We start from the raw sequence: 16,449 nt of genomic DNA, 5'->3' as shown, positions 1-16,449 counted from the left end.
TTCCTACTGACGTGGTGAGCGGCCGTGAATTTATTGCCCATTAAAATTGATCAAATCTGCCGGGTGGCTTGTAGCACATGCTATCGCCCGCGTGCATCGACCCGTTGAGAATCCTTTCAGGTTGCAATGACCTTTGGCGTTTTCTTTCCACCCAAGATTTTGGGGCCGAACAGCGAGATGGATGATTGAAGCTGTTCGTGGAAAGAGACGCAAACATGCGCGAATATGATTATTTAGAGCGCGAGAGTAATTTTCGGAATCACGAAATTATCTTCGTGATGTCCGGTGATGCAATTTGCAATTTGGCGGTTATTCTGAGGATTCCCAAGTTGATCAAGTTCACTTCGAACTGATCCGTGGAAGAGGCAGGAGTGGCCCAAAGTTCTCGCGCCGTGGTGTCTTATATAAGGTGACATGAAAAATAGTCAATTAGTGAATCTTAACTAAAACAAGAATTCCTTTCCCATAGTTGTAGCTATCAGTAATTGTGCGTGCTATTGTGAAAAGGCGGTGTGTTCTCGTGTGTGGCTTTGTGCAATTGAAGGTAATTCGTGCTATTTGTAATATTTGTAATGTTAAATTAACACGTGAAACGTGTAACCAACTATTCCAAGGTTCTTGCCAAGCCGTTCGACCGTCCGCGACATCACAACCGAACTCCCAGTGGCCATTTCTGACCCCACTGTCAGGCTCAGAAGTTCTCCCGGGGCACGCCGGAAGAGGGACGCTTCCGTTTTTCCACGCTCCCTAGGCAGGACGAACAGCAAGCGCATACGTTATTTCCGTTCCCCTAGTGACGACTAGGGAAACCTCGACGCACGTGTCGCGTCGCGCGCAAAGTAAGTCTCCGATGTTCGAGTGAACCGACCGCCAACCAGCAGCAGAAAGGCAATCCGCCTACCCCCGGCGGCAACAGAGCATCGTCGCCGAACGAGAGAGCAGCAGCGAATTCACCGCCACCCCCTTTCCGTTCATCCGGCGGCGTCATCGTCACCATGTAAAGGTCTGTGAGTACCCACCACCTATTATATTCATGCGCATGACGACAATTTAATTCACGCCGCAACATAGTTTCCGTTGCGTGGCGTGCACGGCCGTTTTTGTAAGACCGTGAAGCAAATTCCGTGAATCGAAAACCCATTGCGTTCGCCGAGGCGAACGAGAGATTCGAAATAGCACGTCATTAGAATGCACACCTAGCCAAAGCACACACGATAGGTAGACAGGGACCATAGAGCATGGGAAAGGTTCAGAGAGTATAGGAAGAGCGAAGAGAGAAATGAACACTAGTGTAAGATAAATGTTGTGAATAAAGCTTGTATTTGTCGGGATAAAAGCTTGTCTTTTCGATGCGTAAGGTAGAAACATTTCAAGAGTAGCGTACGAGAAATGAGAAAGCGGACGGATAGATCCAGGCAATAAATGTTGGTCCCAATTAAGTGAAATGAGTTGAGTGTTTTTCATGTCACACGTGTCCCGTTTGTAGTTTTTTGTTGTAGAAATTGTTTTACTGGGGAGGTTGGCTCCGAAACCAACCGGGCAACTTTTTAGTCGGACACGGGTCGGTTCGATTGGGAATTTCGGGATACTTGCCGGTGATGACAAAACCCCTTTTATATAATTCATCACTGGCCGATAATTATAATCTTGTTTTAGATAATTATACTCATAAACCGCATTAGTAGCGTTTCTTTTTTGTGGACAGTTTCAGTCAGCCATCTTACTTCCCGGACCAAACCACAGACAACTGTATCAGAGCCGCATCGAGAAGTGGAAATTAAGATTTTCCGGCGAGCAGAGATCCGGGTCTGTAGAAAATTTTCTGTATAAAGCCAAGAAGTTGGCAGAACGCGAAGGGATTTCGAAGGAAATTTTATTAAGGGATATCCACATGTTGCTAGAGGGACCAGCTTCGGACTGGTTCTTTACTTTTGTAGATGAGCTAGTAACGTGGGATAGCTTTGAAACCTCGATTACTTACAGGTTCGGGAACCCGAACATGGACCAGGGTATAAGGTCTAAGATCCATGAGAGGAAGCAGCTCAGGGGAGAATCATTTATCGCGTTCGTTTCGGAGATTGAGAAGTTGGATCGTTTGTTGTCTCGGCCACTTTCAAAGCGTCGCAAGTTTGAGGTAGTGTGGGACAACATGCGCCAACATTACAGGTCGAAAATATCGTTGGTGAAGGTTGAAGATCTCCAGCAGCTGATCCGGCTAAATCATCGGATTGACGCTGCTGATCCTCAACTCCAACAGCAACCTGGAGATCATCATTTCGTAGACCAGTAAACCAGATAGCAGCAGACTACAGTGACAGTGAGGGCGAGCAGTCACCTTCAATCAACGCGATTGGTGGCCGAAACTTCCGAGACGGTGGAAGAGAGACGGTACACGCAGCTGCAAGCGGTCAGCGGAATATAACTTCTGGGCGGACGGCCAATTCAAGTCTCCTCGCATGCTGGAATTGCCAAGAGCAAGGGCATGGTTGGAGGCAGTGCCAAAAGCCGAAAGTCATTTTCTGTTACGGCTGCGGCAGTTTGGGAAGAACCATCCGAACCTGTGAGCGCTGCTCCAGGTCTACAGGAGGTGATCGTCAGGGAAACGAATGAGGGGATGCAACGAAGGCGGGAAGTCGTTCATCCCTCCGACATCTAAAATTCCCAAAAAAGCAACACCGAACGAACCATTTAACCCCTTTTCACAGATTTACCATATTAGGATCCACAATACAAAATGTCCTCACATTAGAGTGAAAATATTTGACACGGAATGGGATGCCTTATTAGATTCAGGAGCAGGGATCAGTATTTTGAATTCCCTAGATTTGGTACACCGGTACAGACTGAAAATACAACCAGCGGCAATCCGAGTAACAACGGCGGACGGATCGACTTACGGTTGTTTAGGGTACGTCAATGTACCATTCTCCTATAAAGGACTAACCAAGGTCATTCCCACGCTAGTGGTTCCAGAGATTTCTCGGCAGCTGATCCTGGGTGCCGATTTTTGGGACTCCTTCGGCATTAAGCCGATGATCGACTTGGGACGAGGAATGGAAGAACTGGAGACGGTGGAGTACCAGAACAGCTCACCATTGTGTTTTACGGTGGAGCCATCTGGCGAGATACCGAAGCTGGAAACAGTTGATGAGGACGAAACACTCGAGATTCCGGTCTACGAAGGTCCAACTCAAACGACACCCAACCTAGACGAGATTGAAACCGAACACGATCTCACAGCGGAACAACGGAGACAACTAGCGGACGTAGTAAGGCAGTTCGAGTTGACAGGAGTGGGTAAGCTGGGAAGGACAAGCCTACTCGAGCATGAGATCGTACTGAAGGAGGTGCAAACCCACGGAATACACCTATGTACAAGTGTTCACCTTATATACAGCATGCTATCGACGAGGAAGTAGAGCGCTTCAAGAGTCTAGATGCTATAGATGAGTGTTACAGCGAATGGACTAACCCTCTTGTTCCCGTAATGAAAAAGAACGGGAAAATGAGGGTGTGTCTGGATTCGCGAAGAATAAACAAAATGACCGTGACGGATACGTACCCAATGCGGAATATGCAAGACATATACCGGCACTTGGAGAAAGCGAAATTCTTTACGGTCATCGACCTCAAAGACGCCTACTTCCAGATACCCTTGAAGCAGGAATGTCGCAATTACACGGCGTTCAGGACGGCAAAAGGCGTATACCGGTTCAAGGTACTTCCTTTCGGATTGACCAATGCACCGTTCACTATGTCGAGACTCATGGACAAGGCGATAGGTTTTGACCTAGAACCGTACGTCTTCGTCTACCTTGACGACATAGTGATCGCGTCGCGCACCTTCGAGGAACACCTACGTCTAATGCGAATCGTTGCAGAAAGATTGCGAAAGGCTGGACTGACGATCTCAATCGAGAAATCCAGATTCTGCCGAAAACAGGTGGTCTATTTGGGCTACCTCCTTAATGAGAACGGAGTGGCCATAGACACGTCAAGGATCCAGCCGATTCTCGACTATGCGCAGCCAAAAACGCAGGAGGACATACGGAGGTTGATGGGACTTGCAGGGTTCTATCAACGCTTCATAAAAAACTACAGTAAGGTCACGGCTCCGATTACAGATTTGCTAACGAAGGAGAACAAAAAGTTGAAATGGACGAAGGAAGCTGAGGAGGCTTTCCGAGAGTTGAAAGCGGTCCTCACATCGGCACCGGTACTCGGTAACCCAGACTTCGGGAAAATTTTCACGATCGAGTCTGATGCTTCCGACAGGGCGGTAGGAGCGGCCCTGGTTCAAGACCAGGACGGCGTAACACGAGTGATAAGCTATTTTAGCAAAAAGCTCAATCGTACCCAACGTCGTTATTCAGCCGTTGAAAAGGAATGTCTGGGCGTGCTATCCGCAATACACCACTTCCGTCATTACGTGGAAGGTACGAAGTTCCGCGTGATTACCGACGCCAGAAGCCTGTTGTGGCTCTTCAACGTCGGAACGGAGACAGGTAATGCCAAGCTACTGCGATGGGCGCTTCGCATACAGTCTTACGACTTCGACCTGGAATACCGGAAGGGGAAAGCGAACATTACCGCTGACTGCTTGTCACGTTCCATAGAGGTAGACACAGTCGTAGCAACTGCACCCGATTTCGAATACGAAGACCTGATTGACAAAATCCAGGCGGACCCAGGAAAGCACACTGACTTCCGTGTGGTAGATGGTCAAGTTTATCGGTACGTCAGTAACGAAACGAAACTTATTCCAAATTCAGCGCAGAGGAAGGACATAATCTGCATCGAACACGAAAAGAATCATCTGGGGTACGAAAAGACGCTAGCGACGGTAAAACAGCGATATTTCTGGCCTCGCATGAATGAAGAGGTACGCAGATTCTGCAGAGGTTGCCTGAAGTGCCTGGTCAGTAAGTCCGGAAACATCAACGTGACACCACCAATGGGTTCTCAGAAGCCCGTCGAGTATCCATGGCAGTTTGTCACTCTCGACTACGTTGGGCCATTACCGCCATCAGGACGTGGAAGGCACACTTGTCTCTTAGTGGCCACGGACGTCTTTAGCAAGTTCATTCTGGTGCACCCATTCAGAGAAGCTAAAGCTCATTCGTTGGTGGAATTTGTGGAGAACTCGATATTTCGGTTGTTCGGCGTCCCGGAGACAGTATTGACCGACAACGGTTCTCAATTCGTGTCGAAACAGTTCAAAGAACTGTTGAACAAATATAATGTTTCGCACTGGTTAACCCCTGCCTACCACCCGCAGGTTAATAATACCGAAAGGGTTAACCGGGTTATCACGACTGCCATACGAGCCACGCTCAAAGGAGAGCACAATCACTGGTCGGATAATTTACAGGAAATTGCGGAAGCTATCCGAAACTCTGTTCACGACTCGACGAAGCACAACCCGTACTTTGTAGTGTTCGGAAGGAACAAAATCTCCGACGGAACTGAATACTCGCGAATTCGCGACAACGTACCATCGACCAACATCACCGACAACACTGCGGCCGAAAAAAGGCAAAAGCTATTCGATCAGATCAAGGTGAATTTGTCGAGCGCCTACGCAAAACATGCCAAAACGTACAACCTAAGATCCAATCCTAACTGCCCCACCTACGCGGTGGGCGAAATGCTATTAAAACAAACCTTTGAATTGTCCAATAAAGGGAAGGGATTTTGTCGGAAGTTGGCTCCAAAATATGAACCCGCTGTGGTGCGAAAAATTTTGGGGACTAACACCTATGAACTGGAGGATCAGGACGGGAAACGATTGGGGGTCTACTTCGCCAATAGGTTGAAGAAGATGAAAACTCGTCCAAGCCAATAAGTGGTAGCCTTTTCAAGCTATGAACCTCCTAGTGAGTGACCACAGATTACGATGAGAAAAAACACCTACGGGGTAATTACATCTTCTAGGGCAATTTTCGACGGACTCGTGGGAGGAAAGTTTTCGAATGGACCAAACACTGAGGGTACCGAGATTGTTCCTTAACCGACCGGAAGAGACTACAAAACAACGCGAATAATCAAATTCAACTCGAGCGAATTTACGGCCCACAGTGGCTGCGCGATTGTAAATATGTACATACCTAGTTAGTTTATAGTAGATCTAGTACCCTAATCTTTAGCAATAATATTAGTAGTTAGCCTAATTGTTAGAAGTAAATGTCGAAAACCACTCACGAATTTATGAACTTTGTTTGGGGTACGTCATCTTTGTAAATATAGTCAATTTAGTCTTGGTTTTCGTCCTTTCCATATCTTCCACATATAATTTCGTTAATTTATTCCATTTGTTATACACAGAGTTTCTTGTTCAGTTGTTGTTTAGTTTGTTGCACATCGTCCCTAAAAAGAGAAATAATTCATTAGCTTATTGCCTACGTTCATTAATTTGTAAATTAGTACGTTTTCTTACTTGTTTTGTAGTCGTTTCCATTGTGTAGCGCAGTAGATTTCCACCCGTAAGCATTCCGTTCGTCTTCGTCCTCGCAGTTCACAAATATTATCCAGTCCTAGTCCATTCATCCATAAAAAGTCCCATTCATCCATAAAAAGTCCCATTCATGTTCTTTCCCATCGTCCTTCAATTATTTCCTTCGTCCTAGTCATCCAGTATCCCACGTATCCTGCTGAGGTCGGCCCAACTGTATATAAAAAAAAAAGAAAAGAAAAAAAAAACAAACACAAACTTTACACCCAATGTTTTGGAACGAAAATCGTATACTCTCCTAAAACAGCACCCATCCGCGCTAGAACTCCTTTCGAACTGGTTCATTCTCACATTAGTTTCACCGAATTCACCTTCTTTCACGGTAAAATTCACTATTTTCACTAGAATTCTGCTTCCCGATCACATTTCACTGTGTTGTATTTTGACGTTTCCCTTTTTGTTGATGACTTGGAATGTCTGATAGACCGGTATGAGTGCAGAATGAACTGAGCGATGAACTAATCAAAGCTCAGTCGGTTCATTTATGGTTTTGAATGCAAGGGGTGTATGAATGGTAATTTTGTGTTTATGTTTGTTTTAAAAATCTCTTGTAGAATTTTGTTTTCGGGTAAATCCCGGTGTTTAAAAATTCATTCAAGATGATAATTTTCGTTTCAGTACAACAGTTAGCGTTATCGCGCATAATTATCCGTGGCAGCAAGCTGTGTACAGAAACAGTTATTTTGATGAGAAGGATTGAATCTTGCGCGCTCGCTACGTGTTGGGCTTTAGATTGCAATTCCAACTCATCGGTCCGCGTCCACTTAGGTGGAAATTTTCGTGTACATTGTCTTCGTTAATCGGCAAAGAGTCCTGGTGTAGAAGATAATGTATCGTTTCGTGTCAGTTTTCGCGTGAGCTCACTCATAGTTTGTCGACGACTTTGAGTTGATGCCTTTTAAATGTTGTTCGTTTTCTGCTTGTTATTTTTTCGATTTTGCGTGCTTGAGGTCATCAACAACAACAACAATAATCCATTCTATGAATCACTTCCATTTGCTTTTTCCGTCCAAATCAAGTTACCGTCTTTTAAATTGTTGTGAGTAGTTCTATTTTGTTAATATTTAATTTCGCTGGAGACCGGAGACATAATGTCGTTGATGGTCAGTGGCAGACATATTCCGTAATAGAATATGTGCTGTAAACAGAGAGGGAGTCAACTTCGGTTGATGATGAATCTATATGACCCCGAATTTAAATACAACGTTATAGTACCTCGCACTTTGTAAATATGTAAATATAATCTGTGGTAGATTTAGGCCTACGAAAATTTGATTGGTAATTGTAATCTCCATTCCAATGCCAATCAAATTTTCGTACATTTAGTGGGGAATAATGTAACGAGCAGGTCGTTTCATGTTTATTTATTCAATTTATGTTACTCGTAATATCCGTTAGTTATTTAAATTAATTTAGCAATTTACCAAAACAGTTGAACCAGCCTAGAGCACAAATTCCAAATTCACTACATTAGCGTTCATTCTGTTCATGAGCGGCACTCTCAAGAAGCGCAAAACAAAATTGATTATGTGAGTTCCTACTGACGTGGTGAGCGGCCGTGGGAATTTATTGCCCATTAAAATTGATCAAATCTGCCGGGTGGCTTGTAGCACATGCTATCGCCCGCGTGCATCGACCCGTTGAGAATCCTTTCAGGTTGCAATGACCTTTGGCGTTTTCTTTCCACCCAAGATTTTGGGGCCGAACAGCGAGATGGATGATTGAAGCTGTTCGTGGAAAGAGACGCAAACATGCGCGAATATGATTATTTAGAGCGCGAGAGTAATTTTCGGAATCACGAAATTATCTTCGTGATGTCCGGTGATGCAATTGCAATTTGGCGGTTATTCTGAGGATTCCCAAGTTGATCAAGTTCACTTCGAACTGATCCGTGGAAGAGGCAGGAGTGGCCCAAAGTTCTCGCGCCGTGGTGTCTTATATAAGGTGACATGAAAATAGTCAATTAGTGAATCTTAACTAAAACAAGAATTCCTTTCCCATAGTTGTAGCTATCAGTAATTGTGCGTGCTATTGTGAAAAGGCGGTGTGTTCTCGTGTGTGGCTTTGTGCAATTGAAGGTAATTCGTGCTATTTGTAATATTTGTAATGTTAAATTAACACGTGAAACGTGTAACCAACTATTCCAAGGTTCTTGCCAAGCCGTTCGACCGTCCGCGACATCACAACCGAACTCCCAGTGGCCATTTCTGACCCCACTGTCAGGCTCAGAAGTTCTCCCGGGGCACGCCGGAAGAGGGACGCTTCCGTTTTCCACGCTCCCTAGGCAGGACGAACAGCAAGCGCATACGTTATTTCCGTTCCCCTAGTGACGACTAGGGAAACCTCGACGCACGTGTCGCGTCGCGCGCAAAGAAAGTCTCCGATGATCGAGTGAACCGACCGCCAACCAGCAGCAGAAAGGCAATCCGCCTACCCCGGCGGCAACAGAACTTCGTCGTCGTACGAGAGCGCAGCAGCGAGTTCACCGCCACCTCCTTTCCGTTCATCCGGCGGCGTCAGTATCGTCACCATGTAAAGGTCTGTGAGTACCCACCACCTATTATATTCATGCGCATGACGACAATTTAATTCACGCCGCAACATAGTTTCCGTTGCGTGGCGTGCACGGCCGTTTTTGTAAGACCGTGAAGCAAATTCCGTGAATCGAAAACCCATTGCGTTCGCCGAGGCGAACGAGAGATTCGAAATAGCACGTCATTAGAATGCACACCTAGCCAAAGCACACACGATAGGTAGACAGGGACCATAGAGCATGGGAACGGTTCAGAGAGTATAGGAAGAGCGAAGAGAGAAATGAACACTAGTGTAAGATAAATGTTGTGAATAAAGCTTGTATTTGTCGGGATAAAAGCTTGTCTTTTCGATGCGTAAGGTAGAAACATTTCAAGAGTAGCGTACGAGAAATGAGAAAGCGGACGGATAGATCCAGGCAATAAATGTTGGTCCCAATTAAGTGAAATGAGTTGAGTGTTTTTCATGTCACACGTGTCCCGTTTGTAGTTTTTGTTGTAGAAATTGTTTTACTGGGGAGGTTGGCTCCGAAACCAACCGGGCAACTTTTTAGTCGGACACGGGTCGGTTCGATTGGGAATTTCGGGATACTTGCCGGTGATGACAAAACCCCTTTTATATAATTCATCACTGGCCGATAATTATAATCTTGTTTTAGATAATTATACTCATAAACCGCATTAGTAGCGTTTCTTTTTTGTGGACAGTTTCAGTCAGCCATCTTACTTCCCGGACCAAATTTAAAAACTGAGCCTTCTTCCCCTGAAAGGTCTCAACGGTCGGGCAACCCAAATATTGGTGGATGGTCTCCCTCGGGAGTGGCGCTTAAGCCATCTCACTTTTAAGCCGGGAAGGTCAGTAAGGCTGACGGTTATAGTCGCCAGAAATTATTTCCGAAATGTCTTTGGGAATATTTTCAAAAATTCCTCTAGGAATTTCCTCTAAAATTAACCTAATCTTAAATGTCACCCAGAAGTTTATCCGGAAGCTCAACGACTACACTGGCATATGAGACAAACTAAAAGGTTTTTTTTAATCTTCTAATTAAATAAATATTCGTATTGAACGGTCACTATAAGAATGAGAAATATGACAATTACAGGTTCAAATTTGAAAATGACTAAAATCAATGTGGAACTGATATGCGATTATCCATTTGTGTCTGAGAAGTTGGAGGCATAATTGAGTCAAAAAAACCGGAGTGAGTTTGTCAATATGGTAAGAAAGCATTGCTCGAACTAGAGATGGTCGATGGTCGCCTTTGGATCCAGGCTCGTCAAGAAACAAAAACCAAACTGTTTAGGGAATTGGTCGATGATTTGTTTATTATGTTATTCGAGCTGAACAAATATTTAATTATTCAATACAGATGCTCTTGCTTAGTAAAATTGTCCATGGTTTTCATCGTACCCTTGCTTTGAAAATGTTTACTCGTATAATGAAACGAGATAAAAACTAGCAATTAGTAACTGCACTAATTGATTTTTTAACAATTGATTTAACAAGATTTTTGTTTTGGAATAATTTGAAGAAAACCCCTGCGTGGTTATTTGAAGTCATGATCTGTTCGAGCTGCAAGGAGTTTTTTCTATATGTCACGAGCAACCAATTGGAATACAGAAGAAGTCATCGTTGCCAGAAGTTGCCATCGCTGCTGTAAAACAGTGTAGTACCAGGAGTCACTCGATGAACTGCCGATAGCCGATCCCGATTAGGGAAAGGAAGTGAAGCTGCGACGGCCTTACCTCAAATAGAGCTGGATACAAAATCTGCAAAAAGATTTAGATTGAAACACAGCAGAATATCGCGGCTATGGCAGCTCCAGAAGCTGACGACCGGTGGCACTGCCTTTGCGAAAAAACGATGATTTCCACAACGCCGTTGAAGCTATCATTCTATCGAATCTATTCCGTTCACCGATGGGCAAAACGGAAATGATTCACAAAGTCGGTTGCGAAGGTTTTGCGTTTGGTACTGTATTTGCTCCACTTGACTCGCAACACTACCAAATCGACTAACGAATGAAAACAGAAAATATTTTGTTTTTCGCCTACTGCTTTTAATTGTCAAAATTCCTTTGGTAATAACTCGAAATTTTCCTTGACCGTTTTACTTAAGAACTGCATACTAGGCTTAAGGAAAAAAGTATAATCCTGTTCTCCGACGCGAAAAGCTTTTCAGCATCGATGCTGACGCTAACGGCCGCACGGACCGATTCATTTCACCGAAAAAAAAATGTGGATGTTCTGGAGAAAATGAAGTTTAAACTCCAAACCATTACGGCTGATGTCATGATGTTTGGCTTGGCGGCCACAACGGTTTGACACTGCCGCCTGTTTTCATTTATTTTGGGTTTAAAATTAATACCGAATTATTTATCGGTATTTTAAAGGAGTGCTTTTAAAGCGCTTTCCTGAAAATGAAGATTTGGTTGAAAGATTTGTGGCCCTCTAGTGGTCCGGATCTTAACCCGTTGGGTTATACGATTGGGGCGAATGTTTAAGCACGAGCCTGCAAACGATCGCACCCTTGTGTGAAGACCCTATTGTCAGCCCTAACATGCACTTCGCAGACGATGCTGGAGGACTCGGTTCGAAAGGGGTGTTTAAGCTCCGGCGTCGTCTTGAAGATATTATTAATAAAAATAGAGCACACATTCAGTAAATTTGTCTAAAAGGACCTTATAATGATAACTGAACTTGAAGATGTTGATATTATTGCTTGGAGCAGTTCAAATGGGATTTGAAAGAAATAGAACCAATTTTCGCATTATTTTTTGCTGCACCCTGTATTGTTTTCTTTTTTTTGTTTTATTTCTTTCTGCTTCTTTCTTTCTACTCATTTCTCTTTGTTACATCTTTTTTATTTCTTTTCCCTTCTTACTTCTTCCTTACTATGTCTGAAATTCGATTTATGCATATGCACAACATGTGATAGATTTTGTTCGAAAAAATTATAGGAGGTTAACCACTTCCTTCGGTGGGGTTTGATCCCACGAAACCAGTACACTAGACAGGTGCTTTCTCAATTAAACAACGAAGGACCTCCGCCGTCCTCCGCAGCTCAGCGGGTACTGATGAAACCAAATTTCCATGATGACCACGAGTATTTAGTATTGTCTAGCTCCTATACACTTGCTTCATCAGCAACTGCGTTCGATGTAAACTGCCACATTTGGTCGCCACTCTTTTGTTTTCTTCCACAGTTCTTGTATTTCACTACTCACTTTTAACTAATCACTACTTAGTACTTACTCCTCATCTCTCACTTCTCACTTCTCACTTTTCATCCGGCGTAATGATCCATCAACTTGAATAAATCTTTGTCCTAAAAATTGTTTACTGGCTTCAGGATTAGCTTAACGTACAGGATTTGCTTAACTTAGCTCAGCTTAACTAGATTGAGTGTTCACAATTATTATACATTTTTTTTCACTCAACCAGCGAATGACAGATTTAAAAACAGCTCTTTATGAAACGTTGCAAAATCTGTATATATCAATATAATCTTTGTATTGAAATCCTTAAGCTTAAATTTTTGATTTTCTTATTGAACAAAAGCAATTATTTCACTCCAAAAATAAACTTTCTGTAGAAGGCTCGGGACCCCTATCAATCAGCTCAAATAGACGAACTGAGCAAATTCCTGTATGTGTGTATGTATGTATGTATGTGTTACCTGCCGAAGCTACCCTACTTAGGTCGGGACAGTCCTCATGCATCTAGGAGTTTTTGGGACGACATATTGTCAGCTTCATAGGTTTCGCCAAACACACGCGATTCTATCGCTTGGTGACTGCGATTCTGTCGCCGTTAAATGGAACATTGCCTGTAGCGACTCAACGTTAGTATCGCGGCGACTAGTTGTCGTCGTCGCGGCGCTGGAATCGCTTAAGTCTGGGGGAGCCTTAATTAAAATAACTCGCTTAGATCAATTTACACAATAACGGCAATAATTTACACAATAACTCGCAACTATTTATGCATTTCTAGTTATATATGCAATTTATTGATTAATGATGTTGTTTAACAACATGAGCATGAGCATGAGCATGATTGACCGCCCACGGTTGCTACTTCGTTATTGCCAGGTCAGCTGTTATTACACAGAGAACCAACAGATGAAGTTTGGGACTAACATCATGTTCTATGTGTAAGAACTGGTGACCCAAAAATAAGCAATACCAGCGCCGGCCGTGTCCGAATGCAGGTCAATTAAGGAATGGGTAGGAAAATTTTGACATGATACTCGCTTTGATAGAAGCCGACGAGTCATCTGCACTTCCACGAGAAATTACTGGGATGGGGTAGGTATTGTGGCTGGGTTCGTTTTGGTAAACGGTATGCCGTGTATAGCGTGTAGTTTGATCAATTCGAATCGATACATAATCAAACGAACAATAATTATTTTAATTACCGACCGCACTAAGCAGTACAAAATTGTCGATGACCAACTGATCTCTCTTCTAACCGCACAAAGCAGAACAATATTTTCGATGACCAGCCGATCGTTCTGCTTACCGACGCGAACTGCATCTTCACTTTCTAGTTAATTTACTCACCCGCACAAAGCAGAACATTTCGTTGATCGGCCGATCGTTCTGCTAATCGCACAAAGCAGAACAAATTATGTCATGACCGGCCGATCGTTCTGCCTACTAAATAAATCACGACTGTATGTGACCTCTGAATGCTGAACATTTGTCTTTCATCAAGCAACAAACAAACATGATCTACTTTTTTCACTCAATTCTGCGTTGCGTTGTAACGGAGTATCTCGATAGCTAGTACTGATAGCTGTCATGTATATTCTTTAACTTTTTACCCCAATTGCTTATGGATTACTACAGGTAAACTTCGATATAACGTTCATTCGATTTAAAATTTGTACGTTATATCGAATTGTATGTTATATCGAAGCATGAGTAATCATCCTTATTTTGCACTACTTAAATGTTGTACTATCATGTACTTCATGGGCGATTTTTTTATATAAGGCTCAGCTAGCAGTGTGAAACAGCTTTTCTTGTAAACAATTCCTACAAACTTGTTCGTTACTAAGAAAAATAACCTGAAGAATTGAATTCTTCATTTTATATCTTAACATTTCCTGTGCTCATATGAGGCTAATAGGCACAGGAAACACAAGGCTTGCTTTTCGTTGCACCGTTTGAATAATTATTAATTCAATTAGTGGATTTAAACTAGGGCACGATGGGGCACGTGACTCGCCGAATTGAATATTTTTACTGAAATTATTTGATAAATATTTTTATTATCAAATTTATTTGAATTTCCGATGGAATTTCAAGAGAAGTTTCTGAATAAAAGTTTGGGGAAATGTAATATTTTTAATCGAAAATTTCTTTAATATTTTTTTCAGAGATTCCTTTAGGAATTCTTTTATTCAATAAAACCATACTTCTTCTTCTTATTGGCATTACATTCCCACACTGGGACAGAGCCGCCTCACAGCTTAGTGTTCATTAAGCACTTCCACAGTTATTAACTGCGAGGTTTCTAAGCCAAGTTACCATTTTCGCATTCGTATATCATGAGGCTAACACGATGATACTTTTATGCCCAGGGAAGTTGAGACAATTTCCAATCCGAAAATTGTCTAGACCGGCACCGGGAATCGAACCCAGCCACCCTCAGCATGGTCTTGCTTTGTAGCCGCGCGTCTTACCACACGGCTAAGGAGGGCCCCATAACCATACAAAATACCTGAATTCTATCCGATATTTTGTTGGTATACTTTCCAGATTTTTTATTACTTTCTTGAAGGTATTCCCAACAGAATATTTGAAGGAATTTTCAACGAAATAATCAAAGATTTCCTAAAGGGATTTCCTAACAAATTCCAATTTTTTTTGGTAAATATCTTGGCTGTGCATATGCTCAGTTGCCACACAGGCCGATTTGCCGAATAATATGCAATTAAATTCCAAATGGTATTTCCAAACTATTCCCTAAGGAATTCTTTAAAAAAAACGAAAGAATTCTCCGAAGGATTTTCCGATGGTACTGCCGAAAAACATTCGAAAGGAGTTTCCTCAGAAAAGTTTAAAGAAATTCTGGAAATTCTGAAGAAAATTCCAGAGAAATTTCTGAAAGAGTTGCTGGAAAAACTGAGGAATATCCTAAGTAATTTCCTGCAGAGAGTTCTGAAAGATTTGCTGGAGAAAGTTCTAAAGGAATTTCTGGAGGACTTTTTAGAAAACTTTTTTTTAGATTTTTTTAACTTCTTTTTTAAATTTAGAAATTAAGTTCAGCGCTAACAGGAATTCCTGAAGAAATTTCCTCAATTATTTGGAAAAAAATCTCCATAAGGATTTCCGGTGGAATTCCTGAAGGAACTCTTAAATAAATTCCTAAAAAAAAAATGAAAACAAATTTTAAAGCATCTTACGAAGAAATTCCTACGCGAATTTCCAGAACCTTAATAATTTTCCGATGGAATGTGTAAAGGAATTCCAGAATGAATCCCCAAAGGAATTTTCGAAAGAATATCCGAAAGAATTACCACAATATTTTCCGTAGATATTTCAAAAAGAGTTTCGGAAGGTATTTCCGAAGAATGTTTAAAAGGAATTCGTGGATATATTTCAAAATGAATGATTCGAATAATTTCCGAAAGAATGCCATGGAAAGTTCTGAATTTCGAAGGAACTCCTGAGGTAGATTCTAAAGTAATTGTTAAGATTCATTCTTTCAATTTTCGAAGAAACATTGAGGAGGAATTTAAAAATGATTTTTAGATTTATTCCCGAAGTTTTTTCGGAGGATTTTTAAAGAAATCCCTGGGGGAATTTCTGAAAGAAATCTTGAGACAATGCTCAAAGAAAATGTTGGAGAAATCTAAGAATATTGGAAGTTCCTTCAGGAGCTCAATTTGAAAATTCTTCAGGAATTTGTAATTATCGGGTACGTATGCCCTGCGCTATGCTGAGACTCCCTGAACCAAAGGCTTCAGGGTCGGCACGCTCACCTCAAGCAACTTGCGGGCAGGAAACTCTCGCAATCAAATGCAGGGAACACCACAGAGCTTCACTAACCGGCACTTTATTCATTTCTGTATTCACTCTCTTAAAGCTATTTAGCCGGCTAGCCTGTCTTTAGAGCCTACGGGCCCCTCTTCCTAGCAGCACTGCACCACTCCATATCTTTCCTTCCTCTTCTTCCTTTCTTCTTTCTGTGGCCGACGACCCGAAAGCGAGCAATTCTGTTCGCTGCGGACTTACCGGTGGTATCGCCGGGGTGGCTTGAGGATCTTCCTCGCTCCTTGCTTCGTTGCAACTTGACCAATAAGAATACCGATGGACTATCTTCGGAAATATTGCCGGATTAGGCCGACAACGGAACCAGGGAATGACGGCGGTTCTTGCTGAGGTTTTCAACCCAAAA

General features: G+C 42.6%; 2 long non-coding RNA genes across 2 annotated transcripts; both read left to right on the top strand.

Moving 5' to 3' along the window:
- Nucleotides 1–327: 327 nt before the first annotated feature.
- LOC134208350 (uncharacterized) lies at nucleotides 328–1,260 on the top strand. The gene is made up of 3 exons (XR_009978629.1): nucleotides 328–409; nucleotides 470–544; nucleotides 615–1,260. It is a non-coding gene; the product is annotated as an uncharacterized LOC134208350 (long non-coding RNA).
- Nucleotides 1,261–8,373: 7,113 nt separating this feature from the next.
- On the top strand, nucleotides 8,374–8,892 carry LOC134208349 (uncharacterized). Its single transcript, XR_009978628.1, has 3 exons — nucleotides 8,374–8,455; nucleotides 8,515–8,589; nucleotides 8,660–8,892. It is a non-coding gene; the product is annotated as an uncharacterized LOC134208349 (long non-coding RNA).
- The last annotated feature ends 7,557 nt before the right edge of the window (nucleotides 8,893–16,449 follow it).

This window comes from Armigeres subalbatus, chromosome 1, assembly GCF_024139115.2.
Source record: "Armigeres subalbatus isolate Guangzhou_Male chromosome 1, GZ_Asu_2, whole genome shotgun sequence".
In the NCBI taxonomy this organism is placed as follows: domain Eukaryota; kingdom Metazoa; phylum Arthropoda; class Insecta; order Diptera; family Culicidae; genus Armigeres; species Armigeres subalbatus.
This window is presented reverse-complemented; position numbering and strand designations above follow the sequence as displayed.